Source organism: Moschus berezovskii, chromosome 6 (genome assembly GCF_049115385.1).
Source record: "Moschus berezovskii isolate FMDL1 chromosome 6, NW_MosBer_1.0, whole genome shotgun sequence".
NCBI classification, from domain to species: Eukaryota; Metazoa; Chordata; class Mammalia; order Artiodactyla; family Moschidae; genus Moschus; species Moschus berezovskii.
In genome coordinates, this window is record NC_142465.1 from 58,811,649 (window position 1) to 58,827,234 (window position 15,586).

The following is a 15,586-nucleotide window of genomic DNA, read 5'->3' on the forward strand; positions in this document are numbered from 1 at the left end:
TCACTCTTAACACCTACCAGTAAAGATTGGCTGCACTGAAAAAAGAATATAAAGACATAACAACAAAAGCAAGGTTTATAGGAGTCATAACCATGTCCTAGAACTTGATAAAAATCCTATGACTTCAATTATTTTGTCTCTGGTTTCCCTGTGTGGACTCAACTCTCTTGGCATCCTCCTTAGTAGCAGACAGAGCACACAGACTGTCTTCACCTTTGTCTGGCCCTGTGAGGAGCCCCAGTCTACTTACTCAGCTTCCTCCTGCTGGGAACTAGCTATTTCCTACTATGGTGTAGAACAACTCCTTGCTGTTCTTCTTCACCCTATTCTAAAGGATTCTTAAATATATATATATATATATATATATATATATAGTATTTGAGTTAGTGTTAGAAAGCTCAGGTTCAGACCTTCATTCTACTTCTGACCTTGAACAAAGTACCTGACCTCTCTGAGTCTCAGGCTTCTCACCTACCTACTGGCCTCACCTTTCCTTACAGAGACAATGCTGGTAAAATAATACTTCAGTACATTTCACATCTGATTGCTGAAAAAAGAAAACTAAGCAAGTTTAGGACAGAAATTTCTGGAGCTCTCTTTTCAATACATGCCTTCCTACAGAGGAGTTGGGTTCTGGCCTGGTTCATTTGTTGTCGTTTTATCATTAAGTCGTATCTGACTCTGCAACCCCATGGACTGCAGCCTGCCAGGTTCCTCTATCTGTGAAATTCCCCAGGCAAGAATATTGGAGTGGACTTCCATTTCCTTCTCCAAGGGATCTTCCCAACCCAGGGATCAAACCCAAGTCTCCAGCATTGGCAGGTGAATTCTTTCTTTACTGCTGAGTTACCAGGGAAGCCGAGTCTGGTCCATACTATGTATATACTAGCGCAGGCTGTGCTCCTACAAAGGGAGTCTAAATTTTGGAGAAAAATTCAATTAGAAACTCCTTTTGACCACATATCCAAGCCACATTCTTTAGTTAGCATCAATTTTAAGAATTAAAAAGATGAGTCAAAGGGACTAGCCAAATCTATTTTTCCCTTGTGTTAATTAGTCAATTTAACCAACATTTAGCGAGTAGCTGGCATATAAAAGTCATTATGTTGTGAACAGTAAGAAGGTCAAGATAAGTAAGATAGGATCTCTTTTCTCAAACAGTCACTCTTATGATGGAAAATAGATTCATATACAGTTAACAAAGCTTAGCTATTAAACTTAAAATATAAAGTATTATCAGTTTTCATATACTACAGAATCTTGTGTGATTTAACTCATTTCTACATACATTCACATATTTTATAGATAAAAACCACAATCATAAAATCATCTGCTCAGGGCATCTGCCATAGCATCATAAAGCTGTTAAGCAATGTTAGAATCTGATGATCAGAATTTGATATCTAAGAAATAGTACCCTATATCTGAAACCAATGTACTCATTATTATTCAGATTTTTCATGGACGCATTAGCGAAGGTAACTGATTTATTCTTAACAGGAATTCACAATTCATTATTTCTGGAATATAACTTGAATGGGGAAGACAAAATAATTTTTGAAATTTCCTAGGTTAAAGAGACTGTGTAAAATAGATAGCTGGTGGGAACCTACTGTATAGCATAGAGAAAGCAGCTCAGTGCTCTGTGATGACCTAGATGGGTGAGGTGGGAAGAAAGGAAGGTCAAGAGGGAGGGGATATATGTATATATATAGCTGACTGGGCTTCCCTGAAGACTTAGCAGGTAAAGTATCCACCTGCCCTGCAGGAGATCTGGGTTCAATCCTTGGGTCAAGAAGATCCCCTGGAAAAGGAAATGGCAACCACTCCAGTATTCTTGCCTGAAAAATCCTATGGACAGTGGAGCCTCTTGGGCTATAGTCCAATGGGTCACAAAGAGTTGGACAAGACTGAGCGACTAAGCACAAGTCTACATAGCTGACTCACTTAGTTGTACAACAGAAACTAACACAATATTGTAAAGCAACTATAGGCCAATTTAAAAAAAGAAAAGCCACCAAAAGCATATGAATATAGTCAATTCAGCCTGAAAGAAAAAGCCTAATTATTTCCTCTCAGTATTGATATCAACCTCCCAGGATTCACAGTCTATGTAAAAGAAAGGAGAACACAGTACGTGTGGGATTAATTTTAATAGGGAAAGTATTGTTGAATGTATTCAGCTTACCTCCCTACTCATCTCTTGATGTGATTTCAAGGTAAAAAGGCACACAGAGGTAAAGAAGATACGGCAAGGTATTTGGTATGTAATTTTTTTGAAACCTTTCATTAACTCATTCCAGTAACTTTTTAAATTCAAATAGTTTCTCTTCTTTCTTCGGGTACCCTTCTGTCAAGCCTCAAATTAAAGTTAAAGCAAAGTTAGAAAAGAATGGTATCCTTTGTACATTCAGTGTTCAAAAGTTTCTGAGGCTACACAGTGATCTATATACTTCCACATGGTTAAGTGCCATGAAGAAAGCCCCTCCCAACTTTCTGTGACTTTTTAACTGCATTCAGGCAAATAAGATGCCAATTAGTGAAGTGTTAGAGAAGTGAGGGTATAAAATAGAAGTTGGAAAAAATGACCAAAGGACACCACAAAGATGCCAAGTATATGTGAAGGAAAATAGAAATAACATTGAATTAAAAGCATACAATATGATCATTGATGTGTTTCTAAACCACATATTCAATAGGGCCATGATATAGTTTGTAAGTATCCAATTGCTGGAGAAATCCTAGGTAGTCAGAAAACAGGCACAGACAAACTATTCCAATAATTCTAACAACGTATGATTAAAAACTATAAAAGAGGGACTTTCCTGGTGGACCTCTGGCTAAGACTCCTTGCTCCCAAAGCAGGGGGCCTGGTTTAATCCCTGGTCAGGGAACTAGATACAGCATGCTGCAATTAAAGATCTAGAATGTCACAGCTAAGACCTGGCACAGCCAAATAAATAAAACAAAATAAAATATTAGAAGAAACTATATAAGGAATCATGGCATGTTGCTCCTGGCCTCTGTATGCAGGGCATTAGACAGAGTAAACAAATCCTGCCTCCCTGCCTGACTCTACTCCTGGAAGCTTGAATATTTCGGGATCATTGTTTCTTCCCCACTGTCCCAGGAAAGCCTTGAAGAGACATAAGTTATCCATTGATATTGGGAGGTGAGTAAAATATGTTGGCTGAATTAATTAATATATTGTGCCTTGCAATATAGTTATTGTGGCCAAAATCTAAAAAGTGAATCAAATATATGATCCTACCAGGCCTTTGGAATATGCACCACATCACTGCCAGACACAGTGAATGTGGAAGTGACAGAGTAGCAGTTTCTAACCATCTAGTTCAGAGGCTCCCCTCTTCACAGAATGTCTTTGAAAATTCATACCAGGTTTTCTCACTTGCAAAGTAGTTTGTTTTTTTAATCTAAGACTTTTTATAGGATGTTGCATACATTTCCTGGTACCAAGAAATATTCATGCTTAAACAGTGACATCAAAACAAGAGACTGACAATATTAGCTAAAACAGAAAGACAAACAAGTTGAAGGAATTAAACTGCTATAGGACATGCAATGGGTGAATTTAACTCACATGACTATTATATCTACTACTGTGGGCAAGAATCCCTTAGAAGAAATGGAATAGCCATCATAATCAACAAAAGAGTCCGAAATGCAGTACGTGGATGCAATCTCAAAAACAACAAAATGATCTCTGTTCATTTCCAAGGCAAACCATTCAATATCACAGTAATCCAAGTCTATGCCCCAACCAGTAATGCTAAAGAAGCTAAAGTTGAACGGTTCTATGATGATCTACAAGACCGTCTAGAACACTCAAACAAGATGTTCTTTTCATCATAGGGGACTGGAATGCAAAAGTAGGAAGTCAAGAAATACCTGGAGTAACAGGCAAATTTGGCCTTGGAGCACAGAATGAAGCAGGGGAAAGGCTAATAAAGTTTTGCCAAAGAACACACTGTTCATAGCAAACACCCTCTTTCAATAACACAAGAGAACACTCTATACATGGACATCACCAGATGGTCAATACCAAAATCAGACTGCTTATATTATTTGCAGCCAAAGATGGAGAAGCTCTGTATAGTCAGCGAAAACAAGACCGGGAGCTGACAGTGGCTCAGATCATGAACTTCTTATTGCCAAATTCAGACTTAAATTGAAGAAAGTAGGGAAAACCACTAGACCAGTCAGGTATGACTTAAATGAAATTCCTTATGATTATACAGTAGAAGTGACAAATAGATTCAAAGGATTAGAGTGCCAGAAGAACTATGGATGAAGGTTCGTGACATTGTACAGGAGACAGAGTTCAAGAACATCCCCGAGAAAAAGCAATGCAAAAAGGCAAAATGGTTGTCTGAGCAGGCCTTACAAATATCGGTGAAAAGAAGAGAGTGAAAGGCCAAGGAGTAAAGGAAACATATATATCCATTTGAATGCAGAATTCCAAAGAATAGAAAGGAGAGAAAAGAAAGCCCTCCTCAGTGATCAATGCAAAGAAATGGAAGAAAACAACAGAATGGGAAAGACTAAAAATCTCTTCAAGAAAATTAGAGATACCAAGGGGACATTTCATACAAAGATGGGCTCAGTACAGGACAGAAATGGTATTGACCTAACAGAAGCAGAAGATATTAAGAAGAAGTGGGAAAATTACACAGAAGAACCATACGAAAAAGATCTTCATGACGCACAGAATTATGATGGTATGATCACTCACCTAGAGCCAGACATCTTGGAGTGTGAAGTCAAGTGGGCCTTAGGAAGCATCACTATGAACAAAGCTAGTGGAGGTGATGGAATTACTGTTGAGCTATTTCAAATCCTGAAAGATAATGCTGGGAAAGTGCTGCACTCAGTATGCCAGCAAATTTGAAAACTCAGCAGTGGCCGGAGGACTGGAAAAGGTCAGTTTTCATTCCAATCCCAAAGAATGGCAGTGCCAAAGAATGCTCAAACTATTGCACAATTGCACTCATCTCACACGCTAGTAAAGTCATGCTCAAAATTCTCCAAGTCAGGATTCAGCAATACGTGAACCATGAACTTCCAGATGTTCAAGCTGGTTTTAGAAAAGGCAGAGGAACCAGAGATCAAATTGCCAACATCTGCTGGATCATCGAAAAAGCAAGAGAGTTCCAGAAAAACATCTATTTCTGCTTCATTGACTATGCCAAAGCCTTTGACTGAGTGGATCACAACAAACTGTGGAAAATTCTTCAAGAGATAGGAATACCAGACCACCTGACTTGCCTCTTGAGAAATCTATACACAGGTCAGGAAGCAACAGTCAGAACTGTACATGGAACAACAGACTGGTTCCAAATAGGAAAATGAGTATGTTAAGGCTGTATATTGTCACCCTGCTTACTTAACTTATATGCAGAGTACATCATGAGAAATGCTGGGCTGGAAGAAACACAAATTGGAATCAAGATTGCCGGAGAAATATCAATAGCCTCAGATATGCAGATGACACCACCCTTATGGCAGAAAGTGAAGAGGAACTAAAAAGTCTCTTGATGAAAGTGGAAGGCGAGAGTGAAAAAGTTGGCTTGAAGCTCAACATTGAGAAAACAAAGATCATGGCATCTTGTCCCATCACTTCATGGGAAATAGATGGGGAAACAGTGGAAACAGTGTCAGACTTTATTTTGGGGGGCTCCAAAATCACTGCAGATGCTGATTGCAGCCATGAAATGAAAAGATGCTTACTCCTAGGAAGGAAAGTTATGACCAAGCTAGATAGCATATTAAAAAGTAGAGACATTACTTTGTCAACAAAGGTCCATCTAGTCAAGGCTACGGTTTTTCCAGTGGTCATGTATGGATGTAAGAGTTGGACTGTGAAGAAAGCTGAGCACTGAAGAATTGATGCTTTTGAACTGTGGTGTTGGAGAAGACTCTTGAGAGTCCCTTATACTGCAAGGAGATCAGTGTACAGTTGTTTTAAGATGTTGTGTTAGTTTCTACTATACTTCAAAATGAATCTGCCATACATATACATATATCTCCTCCCTCTGGACTTCCTTCCCATTCAGGTCATGGTGCAGCTCCTGTGGAGAAGAGTTGACAGTTCCTCAAATGTTAAACATTGAATTATCATATGATCCAGCAATTTCACTCCAAGGCATACACTCAAGAGACATGAAAACATGTCCACACAGAAATTGTACTCAAATATTTATAGCAGCATGATTCATAAAAGGCAAAGAATGGAAATGATCCAAACATCCATCAATTAATGAATGGATAAGCAAATTGCAGTCTACCATACAGTGGAATATATTATTCATCCATAGATAGGAATGTAGTACTGTAACATGCTACAACATGAATGAATGTTGAAAACAATACTAAGCAAAATAATCTAGTCACAGAAGATTACATGTTATGTTACTGCATTTATATGAAATATCCAGACAAGAAAATATACAGAGGTAAAGCAGATGACCGGTTGCTTAGAGCTGGAGGGTAGGGGAATCAGGACATGAGAGTTGTCGGGTTGAGAACCATTTTGGAGAATGAAAATGTCCTAAAATTGATTATGGTGATGGCTGCATAGCTGTAAATGTACTAAAATCCATCAGATTGTGTACTTTTAAATGGGTGTATTGGATGCAATGTGAATTATGTCTCAGTAAAGTTGGCTGGATGGCATCACCGACTCGATGGACATGAGTTTGAGTGAACTCCGGGAGTTGGTGATGGACAAGGAGGCCTGGCGTGCTGTGATTCATGGGGTCGCAAAGAGTCGGACACGACTGAGCGACTGAACTGAACTGAATTGAACTGAAAGTTGTTCAAAAACAGTCCCAGCACTCTAACAAACAAAAAATACTTCTACCCCAAAGGCATTCCTCCAGAGGTTTTGGACACTCTTCTATCTATAAATGAAAAAAATAGTATGAGTTTAGAGAATACAGTATTTGAGGAATAAAAGTAATAATAATAGCAATAGTTAATATATATAAAGCCCCTGCATTTGTGTGTGTGTTCAGTCATGTCCAACCCTTTGCGACCCCATGGACTGTAGCCCACCAGATTCTTCCATCCATGGGATTGCCCAGGCAAGAATACTGGATTGGGTTGCCATTTCCTTTTCCAATATAGCCCCTGCTATATGCCAAATACCATTTTAAGTACTTAAAATGTAAATTAACAGTTAGTTCTCACGGCAGCCCTATGAAGAAGATGTTTTTACTGTCTTTGTTTAACAGATGAAAAATGGAATGCTCTGAAAGTTTATAATTACAGGCATTCCCTGTTGATACTGCAGTTCAGATCCAACCACCACGATAAAGCAAGTATCAAAATAAAGCAAGTTACATAAGCAGTGCACACAAAAGTTAAGCTTATACCATACTATAGTCTATTAAGTGTGCAATAGCAGCATTATGTCTAAAAAAATGTACACACCTTAATTTAAAAATACTTTATTGCTAAAAAGTGCTAAATCATCATCTGAGCCTTTAGTGAGTTGTAATGTTTTCTCTGGTGGAGGGTTTGAAATATTGCGAGAATTACGAATATGTGACACAGAATCACACAGGGACCAAATGCTGCTGGAAAAAGGGTGCTCCATGCAGGTTGCCCCCAAACCTTCAATTTGTAAAATACACAATATTTGGGAATCCCTATATAGTAAAGCTCAAATAAAATGAAGTATGCCTGAAGTAAGAATCAGAGGCAGGATCTGAACTCTTATACTCAGCATCCATAGCCTTAACTAAAAAGAAACACACAGGGACAAGTCAGTTCCCCTAGGAAATCATGTAGCCAAAAGGAATCACATGACATATTAAACCTACCTCAACACCGTGACTGACCTCATGTCACCCTGGCATAAACCACTCTGCTCTCAAGCTTCATTGCCTAATCTCACAGTGTCACGCTGTGTTAGTTTTCTACAGCTGCTGTGATAAGCCATCAGAAACTTCAGTTCAGTTCAGTTCAGTCCAGTCGCTCAGTCTTTTCTCACTCTCCGCGACCCCATGAATCACAGCACGCCAGGCCTCCCTGTCCATCACCAACTCCCGGAGTTCACTCAAACTCATGTCCATCGAGTCGGTGATGCTATCCAGCCATCTCATTCTCTGTCGTCCCCTTCTCCTCCCGCCCCAAATACTTCCCAGCGTCAGAGTCTTTTCCAGTGAGTCAACTCGTCGCATGAGGTGGCCAAAGTATTGGAGTTTCAGCTTAAGCATCAGTCCTTCCAATGAACACCCAGGATCGATCTCCTTTAGAGTGGACTGGTTGGATCTCCTTACAGTCCAAGGGACTCTCAAGAGTCTTCTCCAGCACCACAGTTCAAAAGCATCAATTCTTCCACGCTAAAAATTTGTTACATTTTTTTCTATTTTGGGGGATTTGCGATGAGTTGACTCACTGGAAAAGACTCTGATGCTGGGAAGGATTGGGGGTGGGAGGAGAAGGGGATGACAGAGAATGAGATGGCTGGATGGCATCACCGACTAGGTGGACATGAGTTTGAGTGAACTCCCGGAGTTGGTGATGGACTGGGAGGCCTGGCGTGCTGTGATTCATGGAGTCGCAAAGATTCAGTCACGACTGAGTGACGGAACTGAACTGAACAGGAATTCCATCACCTCCACTAGCTTTGTTTGTAGTGATGCTTCCTAAGGCCCACTTGACTTCACATTCCAGGATGTCTGGCTCTAGATGAGCGTCTTGGAGTCCCCAGTGGACTTGTGGGTAATGGTACCCTCTTGCAGGGTCAGGGGCCCTGAATGCAACTGTGCAGGCATAAGTCCTTTTGAAGGAGGTCACCATTACTGCCTTTACCCCTACCGTAGTTTGGCCTCAGGACAAACAACAGGGAGGGAACACTGCCCACTCATCAACAGAAAATTAGATTCAAAATTTACTGAGCATGGTCCTGCCCATCAGAACGAGACCCAGATTCCTGCCACACCCCCCACCCCCCGCAGTCAGTCTCTCCCATCAGGAAGCTTCCACAAGCCTCTTACAGAATGAAAACCACAATCACAGATTATTAAACAAAATCACAGATTATTAAACAAACTGATCACCACAGATCACAGCCTTTTCTAAATCACTGAAACTATGAGCCATGCCATGTAGGGCCACCCAAGACTAAGGGGTCATGGTGGAGAATTCTGACAAAACGTGGTCCACTGGAGAAGGGAATGGCAAACTACTTCAGTATTCTTGCCTTGAGAACCTCATGCTGCTGCTGCTGCTCCAGCTAAGTCGCTTCAGTCGTGTCCAACTCTGTGCGACCCCATAGACGGCAGCCCACCAGGCTCCTCTGCCCATGGGATTCTCCAGGCAAGAATACTGGAGTGGGTTGCCATTTTTTTCTCCATGAGAACCTCATAAACAGTATGAAAAGGCAAAAAGATAGGACACTGGAAGATGAACTCACCGTGTCGATAGGTGCCCAATATGCTACTGGCGAAAAGTGGAGAAATAAGTCCTGAAAGAATGAAGAGATGAAGCCAAAGGAAAAAGAACGCCCAGTTGTGGATGTGACTGGTGATGGAAGTAAAGTCCGATTCTGTAAAGAACAATATTTCATAGGAACCTGGAATGTTAGGTCCATGAATCAAGGCAAATTGGAAGTGGTCAAACAGATGGCTAAAGTAAACATAGACATTTTAGGAATCAGTGAACTAAAATGGACCGGAATGGGAAAATTTAGTTCAGATGACCATTATATCCACTACTGTGGGCAAAAAACTCTTAGAAGAAATGGAGTAGCCCTCATAGTCAACAAAAGAGTCAGAAACGCTGAACTTGGATTAAATCTCAAAAATGACAGAATGATCTCTTATTTGTTTTTAAGGCAAAACATTCAATATCACAATTATCTAAGTCTATGCCCCAACCACTAATGCTGAAGAAGCTGAAGTTGAATGTTTCTGTGAAGACCTACAATATGTTCTAGAACTAACACCAAAAAAAGATGTCCTTTTCATCACAGGGGACTGGAATGCAAAAGTAGGAAGTCAAGAGATACCTGGAGTAACAGGCAAGTTGGGCCTTGGAGTATAAAATGAGGCAGGGCAAAGGCTGAGTTTTTCCAAGAGAACACACTAGTCGTAGCAAACACCCTCTTCCAACAACACAAGAGATGACTCTACACATGGGCATCACCAGATGGTCAATACCGAAATTCACCATAATACTCTTACTATTAAAGTAGGCAGAAAACCAAATGCAAAAAGGAAATTTCACCAATTAAATATAGTTTCTGAAATGCATATGGACTGGTTAGAAGAATATTCGATTTCAAATTCATTCTCTTTCTAGTATGCAATTTTGAGCAAGACACTGACAGTGCTGAGCATTAGTTTTCTCATCTGCAGGGTTAGGATAATAATCACTGACCTGCTTTACACCAGGATTCAACTAAGGGTCAAATTAAATTAAATCTTTTCAAGTAGTAAAACCTTATACAAATAAAATATGAATGAGAAATCCTGACATAATCATTTTTATTCAAGATACAGTTATTTTTTAAAGGGTGAAATGACAAAGACAATAAGAAAAAATAAAATACTTAAAGCCTCCACATTTATATTAAAACAAGCATTTATATTAGTAATAGTAAACAAAACCTACTTCTATTTTTATTATTAGTGAAATTTATCATTTACTACCTTTATAATATGCTTTTAGTGAAGGAAGGGTTTATATTTAGCTCTATTTTATGTACAGAGAAACTGAAGCTTAATCTCTTGACTAAAATCACACAGAATATAGATAGAGTCACAGAAGGACTAAAGATTTAAAGTGTCAACTTTAAAATCCGTTCTATTTTTGAAAGGGATGTAAATACCAGCCAAGCCAATATTCCTATTCACACTGAGTATGCATCCTAAGTAGCTTTAGTCATGTACAAATCTTTGCGACCCCATAGACTGTAGCCTGCTAGGCTCCTCTGTCCTTGGGATTCTCCAGGCAACAATACTGGAGTGGGTTGCCATGCCCTCCTCCAGGTGATCTTCCCAACCCTTGGATTGAACCCACATCTCTTACATCTCCTGCACTGGCATGCGGGTTCTTTAAGATCTACCAATTCCACAGGCAGAATGATTTAGAATGACTCAGAAAAAATGTTCATATACATTGAGAGTACTCACAAGGGAGCTCTATCAGCACAGAGTCCAAAAGTCCTTTGGTTTCCAAGATTCCCGTGTCTAAGGTTGCCCAGGTGACCATTACATCAAACTCCTAAAAAAAAAAATCAGAGAATGGCATAATCACTCAAATATTGAGATGTATGATAAAAAGAAAAAAGAAAAAAATATCCAACTCTATCTCTGAAAGACTGGATAGCATGTAGCTTTCTGTTGTCCAGGGTGAAATTACTGTTTGCCTTTTCTAAATCTCCAAGGCTTTATTTTGAGCCCTTTTTCAGACAAGGACACGTTTTCTCATTAAATTACTTCAAATCACCACTAACTCGTTATAACTACCGTGTCTGCCTTTATATGTGCCTGCCTTTACATTTTCCTGCAAAAACATCAAAGAGATTCACCTCAGTCCAATGTATTTGGGACTTCAAAACTAACAATAGCTTTTCTTTAACTTTTTGAGACTTTTCCTTCCACTTTTGGTAGGATAATGAAAAAGTGTGTGTGTATGTGTATGTTTATAAAGCAATAATGTGAAATTTTTACATAAATACATTAAGACTCTTACATTAAATTTATTCATTTAAAAACTGAAGGAGAATTTTCATAAGATTTCTGAGCTCTAACAATAAATCAGAAAATTTTGTAAAAGATCATCAACATTTTACCATCAATTGATTATATAGTCCTTAAGACAAGTTTTTGACTTCTCTATCCAATTCCCTTTTTCGTAAAAAAATAAAAGAGGATGTAGTAATATTTAACTACTGCATGACTACTAAATTAAGTCAGTTAATATTTGTAAAATGCTAGCACTCATCTCACAGGCTAGTAAAGTGATGCTTAAAATTCTCTAGGCCAGCCTTCAGCAATTCGTGAACCGTGAACTTCCAGATGTTCAAGTTGGTTTTAGAAAAGGCAGAGGAACCAGAGATCAAATTGCCAACATCCACTGGATCATCAAAAAAGCGAGAGAGTTCCATCTACTTCTGCTTTACTGACTGTGTCAAAGCCTTTGACTGTGTGGAACACAACAAACTGCGGAAAATTCTTCAATAGATGGCAATACCAGACCACCCGACCTGCCTCTTGAGAAACCTGTATGCAAGTCAGGAAGCAACAGTTAGAACTGGACATGGAACAACAGACTGGTTCCAAATAGGAAAAGGAGTACGTCAAGGCTGTATATTGTCACCCTGCTTATTTAACTATATAAGTACATCAGAGTACATCATGAGAAATGCTGGACTAGAGGAAGCACAAGCTGGAATCAAGATTGCCGGGAGAAATATCAATAACCTCAGATATGCAGATGACACCACTCTTATGGCAGAAAGTGAAGAGAAACTCAAAAGCCTCTTGATCAAAGTGAAAGAGGAGAATGAAAAAGTTGGCTTAAAGCTTCAGAAAACGAAGATCGTGGCATCCGGTCCCATCACTTCATGGGAAATAGATAGAGAAACAGTGGCTGACTTTATTTTTCTGGACTCCAAAATCACTGCAGATGGTGATTGCAGACAGGAAAGCAAAAGACGCTTACTCCTTGGAAGGAAAGTTATGACCAAACTAGATAGCATATTAAAAAGCAGAGACATTACTTTGTCAACAAAGGTCCATCTAGTCAAGGTTATGGTTTTTCCAGTGGTCATGTATGGATGTCAGATTTGGACTGTAAAGAAAGCTAAACGCTGAAGAATTGATGCTTTTGAACTGTGGTGTTGGAGAAGACTTTTGAGAGTCCCTTGGATTGCAAGGAGATCCAACCAGTCCGTCCTAAAGGAGATCAGTCCTGGGTGTTCACTGGAAGGTCTGATGTTGAAGCAAAACTCCAATACTTTGGCCACCTGATGCGAAGAGCTGACTCATTTGAAAAGACCTTGATGCTGGGAAAGATTGAGGTCAGGAGGAGAAGGGGTCGACAGAGGATGAGATGGTCAGATGGCATTGCCAACTCAATGGACATGTGTTTGGGTGGACTCCAGGAGTTGGTGATGGACAGGGAGGCCTAGCATGCTGTGGTTCATGGTGTTGCAAAGAGTCCAACATGACTGAGCGACTGAACTGTACTGAGCATAGTATTTGCAACTAAATAAGAAAAGAAGAAGAATGTACTATGAACAACTATTATTAATAGGTGTCAGTTAAGACAGTGAAAAATATTAGTTTATATAGATGAATAAATATTAGTTCCTTGTTTAATCCTGACTTTAGATATATGAGATTTATTCATATACATGCCTTATTTGTCATATTATTAACAAACATAATTAAGAAACTTTCAGATATTATCCAGAAAAATCAGATTGTTTAATATAGCATGGTATAAAGCAAAGATTGTTGAATATTTCACAAAAGTAAAGACTAGGAGGAGGGAACATAGATAATACAATGTCACTGAGATAGCACTTGCAATGTCACCTGGTTTGACCGGAGAACTTCGACATTGTAGTCTAAAATGGAAGGAATTTCAGGCTGGCAGTCAATCTGCTTACTGTGGAACTTCCAGGACTATAATAACAGATTAGGCACATGTAACTGTCTCATTTAGTAACTATCCCATGAAAATTTGTCAATTCTATACATGAAGAACTTCCTTATAGTGACAATGAAGTTCATTTGAATTTAGAATCAATATTAAAATAAATTTTACAAAATTACTGGTGTTGTTATACCACAATAAACAAAATTTATATAATGAAGTTAACAAATTTAGGAACATAACATCTTATTACAATTAATTTATTGCTTCAGTGACTACCACTTAAAATCCATCATTTTGGATTTAATTTCATGTGTAAACATCGTGGTATATTGGTATAATTTGATATAATTCATTTTTGTCCACAAATTTCATTATTTATCCCCTGCCCCAATAATGTTACTAATATTTGAGAATAATGAAATAAGGAAGGTTTTTTCTTTCCTTTGTATCTTAACTATAAAATTCTTTTAATGGTTTGAGTTTTGAAATTCCCTGATTTTACTCTAGAATATCAGAATAATCTTAATTTATAGAATTTTGTTGTAAAAAATGGGGCAACAAAAGTTTTCTCATTTGCTTTATTTTTAATTTATTTATTTTAATTGGAGGCTAATTACATTATTGTATTGGTTTTGCCATACATTGACATGAATCTGCCCTGGGTGTACATATGTTCCCCATCTTGAACCCCCTTCCCACCTCCCTCCCCATCCCATCCCTCTGGTTCATCTCATTCGCTTTAATGTATACTTTTACTATTTTTTTTTTAAAACAGAAACAGGCCACAGGACTTAAAAGGTAAGTGCTTGTGAGCAGATATGTGTTTTAAAAAAAAGGACTAATTTGACAGTCATATGATCATATCCATTAAATAAACAATTTTTTTAAGAGAGTAGTTAAAGTGAAATAAAATGCTTTATATTTGTTTTGGCATGCTTTTTGACCTTCTGAGTAACCTTCACCTTGTATAAAAGTTAGTATATGTGACCTTCTGAAACATACATGTCTAAATCACAGAGAAGTTTGACAAAGGTTTTTACTTACTAACAAAAAACTATATTATAGGCCCCTTACCATAAAACCCATGTGCCGCAACGAAGACCCAGTGCAGCCAGTTCAGTTCAGTTCAGTTGCTCAGTAAGTGAGCAGTTCAGTCGGGGCATGTGAGCTCTAGTTCCCCAACCAGGGATTGAACCTGGGTACCCCTGCATTGGGAGCACAGTTCTCTGATGTATTATACTGAAAATCAACACAAATAAGAAATGGTGGTCCAGTGGCTAAGACTCCACTCTCAATGCAGGAGTGCCCAGGTTCAATCCCTGATCGGGGAACTAGATCTCATCCAACAAAGACTCAGTGCAGCCAAATAAATATTAAAAGATAAATAAAGAAATAACAGGAATTTCTAAGTCTCTGGAAAGTTGTGTTACTGTCTAATCTCTTTTCCAATTATCAGGTAGGAAAATATAATTTTTAATTTTGTAATTTCAGAGGCCATTATTTAGGTGATTAAGAGGCCATACTTTTTAGAAAAAAAAACAGCAGCTATTTCAGTATTTTAATATTCCATGGTGTCATGAAGTTCTATGTCCAGAGTATGGTCATCTAATAATTAATTAACTTAAATTTGAATCTTGTTTTGCAACTAAAATGCATTACCCATGGTTCATGATCTTTTCTAACTCATGAGCAAATCTTAAGACAAATAAAATATATTTTTATAAAAGTTATTTTTAAAGAGGCTAAGAACTTGTGATGTAGAGGAAGAAAATATATTATTCATATTTACACATGATTGGTTATTCCCAATTGAGTGATAAAAGTTAAAAAATTACATTAACTAAAATAGGTAATTTTACTGATATATTTGACAGAATGGTCAAGAGAATCTATTTTAGAAAACAGCAGATAAGCCTACTTTCCCAGTAGGCTACTTTCTCCTTTAAGT

At 38.3% G+C, this 15,586-nt stretch overlaps 1 protein-coding gene across 12 annotated transcripts in view; it reads right to left on the reverse strand.

The window, feature by feature from the left end:
* Positions 1-15,586, reverse strand: part of SLC16A7 (solute carrier family 16 member 7) — a 217,187-nt gene that overhangs the window by 144,343 nt on the left and 57,258 nt on the right. For 10 of the 12 annotated variants that reach the window (XM_055396368.2, XM_055396366.2, XM_055396365.2 and 7 more), the window contains exon 2: positions 11,163-11,253. The exons of the other annotated variants lie outside the window; for them this stretch is intronic. The gene's annotated coding sequence lies outside the window, so the exon portion shown is untranslated. The remainder of the gene's footprint in view (positions 1-11,162; positions 11,254-15,586) is intronic. 12 annotated transcript variants of the gene reach the window in all.